The sequence below is a fragment of the Neophocaena asiaeorientalis genome, unplaced genomic scaffold (assembly GCF_003031525.2).
Source record: "Neophocaena asiaeorientalis asiaeorientalis breed wild unplaced genomic scaffold, Neophocaena_asiaeorientalis_V1.1 scaffold150, whole genome shotgun sequence".
NCBI classification, from domain to species: domain Eukaryota; kingdom Metazoa; phylum Chordata; class Mammalia; order Artiodactyla; family Phocoenidae; genus Neophocaena; species Neophocaena asiaeorientalis.
The window spans coordinates 16,400,452-16,408,016 of NW_020176571.1; positions in this window are offsets into that span (position 1 = coordinate 16,400,452).

The window sequence follows — 7,565 nt, forward strand, 5'->3', positions numbered from 1 at the left end:
AGTGAGAAGAGAGGATGCCTTAGAATGAGAAGGAACTAGAGGACTGCATTTCCTACAATTGGTCTTTCCATAGTCTGAGTATCTCACTGTGAATGTGCATGAGGGTTGACACATACATTTTGACCAAGATTTTCCACTTATATGCTGGCTATAAAACCCAACCTCAGTTTTTAAAAAAAAAGCGACTCCGAAGTAATCTATGCAAGAGATGGTGGCAATTTGCATTAGAGTGATAGCAATGGGATTAGAGAGAAGTGGGTAGTGAGATGTGTTTAAGAGTTGACAAAGAAGATGTGGTACATATATACAATGGAGTATTACTCAGCCATAAAAAAGAATGAAATAATGCCGTTTACAGCAACATGGATAAACTGGGAGATTATCATACTAAGTGAAGTAAGCCAGAGAGAGAGACAAATATCATATGATATGGCTTATATATGGAATCTAAAAACAAAAAAAAAGATACAAATGAACTTATTTACAAAACAGAAAGAGACCCACAGACATAGAAAACAAATTTACCGTTACCAAAGGCGAAAGTGGGGGGAGGGATAAACTGGGAGTTTGGGATTAATATATACATACTACTATATATAAAATAGATAAACACCAAGGACCTATTGTATTGTATACTTAATATTTTGTAATAATATATAGGGGAAAAGAATCTGGGAAAGAATATATACATAGATATATAACTGAATCACTGTGTTGTATACCAGAAACTAACACAACATTGCAAATCAACTATACTTCAATAAAAATAAATAAATAAATAAATACAATTGGCAAAAAAAAAAAAGACTTCACAGGCCCTGGAGTTGATTGGGAGTGGAGAACTTGAAGTTTATTGGGTGTGGAGAAGTGTAGTTTTGGTACCTAGTTTGGGCACCTAGGCAGATGGTCATGTAGTGTACTAAAATCAGAAACATTGGGTGAAAGAATAGATTTACTTGAAAGATTAGGTAATAACTCCAATTTTAGACATGGTGAGTTTGAGATACCAGCCAGATGTCCAGTAGGAGGTTAGATATTCTCCCTACTCAGAACCTCAGAGGAGAGATCTGGGACATAGCTGGTAACTGAGGCCACAGGAATAGTAAGATCCCAGGAAGAGGGAGTGCAGGGTGCAGAAACAGAGCTCCAGAAAATTCAGCTTTTATAGCAGAGGTCACAATACGGTCACCTGAATTTTACTTGGTACATATAGTGCTCAATATTTACAAAAGGTGCAATGATTTCTCAAAAAAGGGAGATTTCATATAAAACTTCGGGTTTCTATTTTCTCCTGAAAAACCTAGATCCTATTTGCATACCTTCACAGTAACAATCAGCTGGAGCTGGAGAAATCTGTCTTCTTAACAGTCACCATAGTTACCTTAGTCTCTGCAGGGCTATTTTACTCATTTAGGTTAACTGTAAATGCCTCCCTAAAAACACAGGAACCTTAAGCTTCTGATTTAATTTTCTACTGTGCACATTTGGAGTTGCTGATCGGGAAATGGCCAAAGAAAGAAGTAGTTATTCTAAAATTAACCTTGTAATCTAAGTTGACAATTCCCACCCATGGCATTGATGATAATGAGAAAGATTTTTGACTTTGACCATTGAGATTATTTTAGTGGCAGCGTAAATGGAGTCTTGTTCAGACACCCGGAACTTGTTTTTGGAATAGAGATTTTGTTTTGCTGTGCTCTCTTCCCTGGCTTTATTTTAAAAAGAGTAGCTTTAGGGCTTCCCTGGTGGCGCAGTGGTTGAGAGTCTACCTGCCGATTCAGGGGACACGTGTTCGTGCCCCGGTCCGGGAAGATCCCACATGCCACGGAGCGGCTGGGCCCGTGAGCCATGGCCGCTGAGCCTGCGCGTCTGGAGCCTGCGCGTCTGGACCCTGTGCTCCGCAACGGAAGGGGCCACAAGAGTGAGAGGCCCGCGTACCGCAAAAAAAATAACAAAAAATGTAGCTTTAGCCCCTGTGGATGAAGAGCTGAAAGGATGGGATTTGGGGGGAAAGAGAAGGCAGAGAGATGATATCTCTCTGGGAAGAGAGTAAGTCACTCTGAGAAGTTCAATCAAATTTTATGATGCTTTTGTCAATGTATACCCCTCCTCCTTTTTCCCATTAAAACTTCAATAGAATCAATATGACCACTTTTTTTTTTTTTTGACCACTTTTTAAAAACGTTATCAGTTAAAATAATAATCAGAGTCCAGAGCAAAGGTGTGTGGAGTTGAGAACAAAATCTGCCAAGAGCAGAAGCCAAAGCCTGATGATACTGTGTGTTCACCAGACTGCTGGAGAGGTAGCAGAGTGAAATTGTTTCAGAAAAGCGCTTTGGAGTCAGGCTAGTCTCAGTTAGAGCTGAACTACGCACTAGCCTGGGACATGGGGGTGATAGTACTGACCCATGAGGTTGTTGCGAGGATTAGTTAAGAGAGTGAATGTACGTCTCTGGTAGAGTGTCTGCCAAATCCTGCTTTGCTTCAAACTCCAGGAATTGCAATCAGGATGCATGAAGTTGACTCATGGCAGGCCAGCTCGAGCTACCAAGCCGCCTCTGCCCTGGTCTCCACTCAGGAAACCATTGGCTCGTTGCCACTGAGACTCCCTTTTCTCTGAGCTCTACTTGGATGAAGGGACAGTGGTGTGGAGGTTAGAAATCTCAAGTTACAGGCTTACTTTTCTGACATTCTCCACCAAAATCAGGATGTAAAATGTGGCCAAATCTTTTTAAAAAGTGATTTTATACTAAATATATATATATATATATATATGTATATGTATATATATATATATACAGACACTTATAAAATACAAATATATGACAAGGAGAACAAGTTACATATGTGATGTTAAACTAATTTTCTTCCAAAACAGTGTTATGAAAATAGTCGATGTAGTAATATTTGTTTCTTTGTTGAATAAAATGACATTTGTTGGGCTTCCCTGGTGGCGCAGTGGTTGGGAGTCCGCCTGCCGATGCAGGGGACATGGGTTCGTGCCCTGGTCCGAGAAGATCCCACATGCCACGGAGCAGCTAAGCCCGTGCACCACAATTACCGATCCCACACACTAGATCTGCCAGGGGGAGTGGCTGTCGGTAATTGCCTATTTTACCTTCTAAGTCAATGCTCTGGGTAGTTAGGTGAACCAGGGAATCAGTCCTATCCAACCTTGACCATTGAGATTATTTTAGTGGCAGCATAAACGGAGTCTTGCTCAGACACCCAGAACTTGTTTTTGGAATAGAGATTTTGTTTTGCTGTGCTCTCTTCCCTGGCTTTATTTTAAAGAGTAGCTTTAAGGCTTCCCTGGTGGGCTTCCCATACTTCCTCTGGGGCAAATAATTCCTTCTCTGGAGTCAATACAGCATACAGAAATTGGACCTGGTAAAATAAAACTCTATGAGAAATACTGCTCACCTAGTTTCCTTACTCTGGATAGCAGAAGCTTAAGTGCGATTCAGGCAGCATTCACCTGGTTGAGATATTTAATGCATATCAGTTTCTGGAGGATTTCATTATTTAGGATTTTATGAAGACATAGGGTTAGGTAAGCGTGAATGAATTCACATTATGCCATTTGTAACAGGAACAATGTTTAAACACTTAAGTGTAATCTATGCAGCAAAATGCAAATGAAAATTCCGATGCTAACTTCTAGTTTCTTCTTTGCAAGGAGCTGCTGAAAGCTTTTAGCTAGATGTGCATGAGAGCAAAGTCTTCCTTCTCATCATTTCTGAATCTTTTTGAGATGCCCAGGGTTTCTTGAAGCTTTCCCTAATACTTCCTAGCAATCTGTCTGTTTCATGTCACTCCCTACTAGAAATCACTATCTCGTGTCAGGGTCCGTAGTAATACTTCCAAATTTTTCATTCTGCATCTGGAAATGTTCATAGTTTAAGCCTTGAGTCCTATCACTTTTTTTTCTCTTAACTATATCTCAAAGGAGTCTATTTCTCTCCTCTGCCTCTGCCACCACCATGGTCCAGGTCGCCCTCAGCTGTAACCCTTTAACTGCCGTAGCCTCCTTACTCCTCCTAACTAGACTCCCCACATTTCCTTAGCTCTCCTTCCTGCCACAGACACAAATAGTCCATTTTCCATGCAGCAGTTAGAGTGAGCATTTAAATATAAAACTATGACCATATTACTGTCATACTTTAAATATCTGATTCCATTGCACTTGGATAAATCCACCACCACCAAAACAGTCAAAACAAAAGCATCAATTCATTTGGATTCTGCTTGGAATTCAAGTAATTTTATATCGGGAAGGATGTATATCTTTATGATATTGTTTTCCCACCCAGAAATTAAAATCTCTGTATATAAATGCTTTTGTTAGTACATTTCATAATATATAAAATTATTTTATTACGATTTATCATTAGTAGTTTTGTAATTTTCTTCATGTAAGATTTTACTTCATTTTACTTTAATTTATTCAAGGTATTTTAAATCCTTTATCAATAGTGTGATATGTGAAATGAGATAAGTTTTCCATTTCAAGTTTAAATTTCTTCTAGTATAAAGGAAAGTGGTTAATGTTTACGGTTCTCTTGTTTCTGCCATATTACATTGTCCATGGATGTGCCTTTGACTCAGTGAGAGCCCATAGGATGCAATGAGATATTTTCTGGAGTTTCTAGGAAAGCAGTAGGTAGTTTTCTACTAGACCTGAGTATGAGAGGATGTGAGACTGGAGTTTTACCACCACACAGAACCTGAAAATCAAATAAATATACTAAGGAGAGAAAAGTTAGAGAGCTGGAGAAAATCTTTTTTTTTTTTTTTTTTTTTTTTCAGTACACGGGCCTCTCACTGTTGTGGCCTCTCCCGTTGCAGAGCACAGGCTCTGGACACGCAGGCTCAGCGGCCATGGCTCACGAGCCTAGCCACTCCACGGCATGTGGGATCTTCCCAGACCGGGGCATGAACCTGCATCCCCTGCATCGGCAGGCGGACTCTCAACCACTGCGCCACCAGGGAAGCCCTGGAGAAAATCTTGATAATTCTGGTAACATTTTTTTTGTTCCTGAATACGATCTTGCTTAATGTCATTTCCACTTCTAGGCTTTTCAGTTAGGTGTACCAATAAATCCTCCCTCCTTTTTGTTTTGTTTTAGATAATTTGAAGGACTACTAACCAATAGATCAGCTCCATAAACTAGCTTGGTTGCATTTAGATAAATCAGATTAGCACTTAGGTCTTAGTGGCTCTTCTGTAGAATACCTTGAGCCCAGGTCATTTCCAATGTTAAAATTATATGAGACAAAATTAGCTTTACGGATAAACGATCTATGTCAGTCCCAAACAGTCCGTGAGTGTTGTATTTTGGATACTGATCTATGGAATATCTGAATCCATGTATTAACAGTTAGGTGTTACCAGTCATCTCCTCTATTCCTAGGGAATCTTAGCAGTTCCATTTTTCATGTTTCCCCAAAGAACAAAAAGACAACCGAAGTGCTCCAACTGAACATGTGAAGACTCAGGGTTTTTTTTCTAAGGTTATTTTACAGCACCTTATTTTGCGATTTATCATTCATGTCTGTCTCCTTGATTAGATGAAAAGTTATTTGCTAATAGCTGTTTTGCCTTATGGTTTTCCCAATAAAGTCTTACAGAATACGTTACTAAATTGGGCTGCTGAGACACATACCCATAATAACATCAATAGGCGTTTATTTCCTCCTAATGCAAAAGCAGCTTGAACGTAGGCAGTCTGTAGCTGTTAGAGCAGCTCCATTAAAACCAAGAGCCCAGACTTCTTCCAGCTCTTGGCTCTTCCAGAACAAGGGTTTTGCTTTTCTGCTCTTGGTCCAGGACGGATGATAAATTTGAGATTATGGTGTTCTTCTTTTGGCATTAAAATATCTGTTCTTCTGGACTTCCCTGGTGGCGCAGTGGTTGAGAGTCCGCCTGCCAATGCAGGGGACATGGGTTCGTACCCCGGTCCCAGAAGAACCCACACGCCATGGAGCGGCTGGGCCCGTGAGCCATGGCCGCTGAGCCTGCGCGTCCGGAGCCTGTGCTCCGCAACGGGAGAGAGGCCACAACAGTGAGAGGCCCGCGTATCGCAAAAAAAAAAAAAAATCTGTTCTTCTGTATAATGGTAAGAATATATGTTCTTTTTTCCCTCCATGTCTTTATTTGGCAATATTACAAGATGGCAAGGCTATGTTGAGGCCCCCTACCTCTTTCCACACAAGGACTCATTCCCTATCCCTGACAAAGTTTAAAAAATTTTAAACTGGTCTATGAAATTCAAGCTTGGAAATCACTGGCTTGTTGTAAATTCAGTATTCACAAATAAATTAGAACAATGAATTACAGACATAAATTAAAATAACCTTTCTCCTTACATCTAGCTAGATGTATGATTATCATCCCAAAAGATCGTCATTTTTTAAAATTGAAGTATAGTTGATTTACAATATTGTTAGTTTCATATATTGGGTTGGCCAAAAATTTCGTTTGGGTTTTCCATAAGATCTTACCGAAAAACCCGAACAAACTTTTTGGCCAACTCAATATATAGCACAGTGATTCAGATATATATTCTTTTTCAGATTCTTTCCCTTATAGGATATTACAAAATACTGAGTATAGTTCTCTGTGCTGTGCAGAGGTAAGGTTGTCATTTTGGAAATATGACCTGAGAAACGTATTTAGGACCTCTGGTTTAGTCTGCCTTTCTGTAATACGATAATAATAATATCCTCATAATATGCTGGAGCATTAAATGAGAGAATGATTTTGATATTTTATAAATGCTAAAGATACAGAAATGTAACGATAACTAATATCTACAGCAATCGCAACACACTGTGCTTCAGAGCACAGGTTAAGGAGCTACAATGCTTGGGTTGAACCCCAAATCTGCTACTTAGTAGCTGTGTGACCTCTGTGTGTTTCAGTTTCATCTGTAAAGTGAGGATTCAAATACTTTACAGCAGTGATTCTCAACCAGGGGTGATTTTGCTCCCCAGGACGCATTTTGGGGTTGACACAACTGGGGAGAGGGGTGTGACCAGCATCTAGCGGGTAGATGTTAGGGATGCTGCCAAACATCCCATGATGCACCATGCAGTCCCCACAGTACAGAATATTCCAGCCCCAAATAATACTGCCAAGGTGGAGAAACACTTCCTTGTAGTTAGGATGACTTAGATGAGTTAATATATATGTAAATCACTTAGAACAGGAGGCACTACTCGCTTACTATTAGAACCAAGCATTGCGCTGTTTTACATTTTCTCATTTAATTCATACACCATATTGAAGAGGTACCATTATTACCACTACTTCATAGCTTAAGAAAATTGAGGCTTAGGAGTGGTTAAGTACATAACTTGCCCCAAATTGCAGTTAATCAATGAAACCCAGGTTTACGTGATAACAAAGTCCATGTTTTTAACACTACCTAAAAAACTGACCCTCAGATATTACATGTAAAGTAGAAACTCTTTGCTAAAGTAAGTCTGCTGTAAGTCCCCCTCTTAACCCCCCATTATGCTGTCTCCCAGTAGCCAGGATCTGGATAATTCAGTCCAAACTT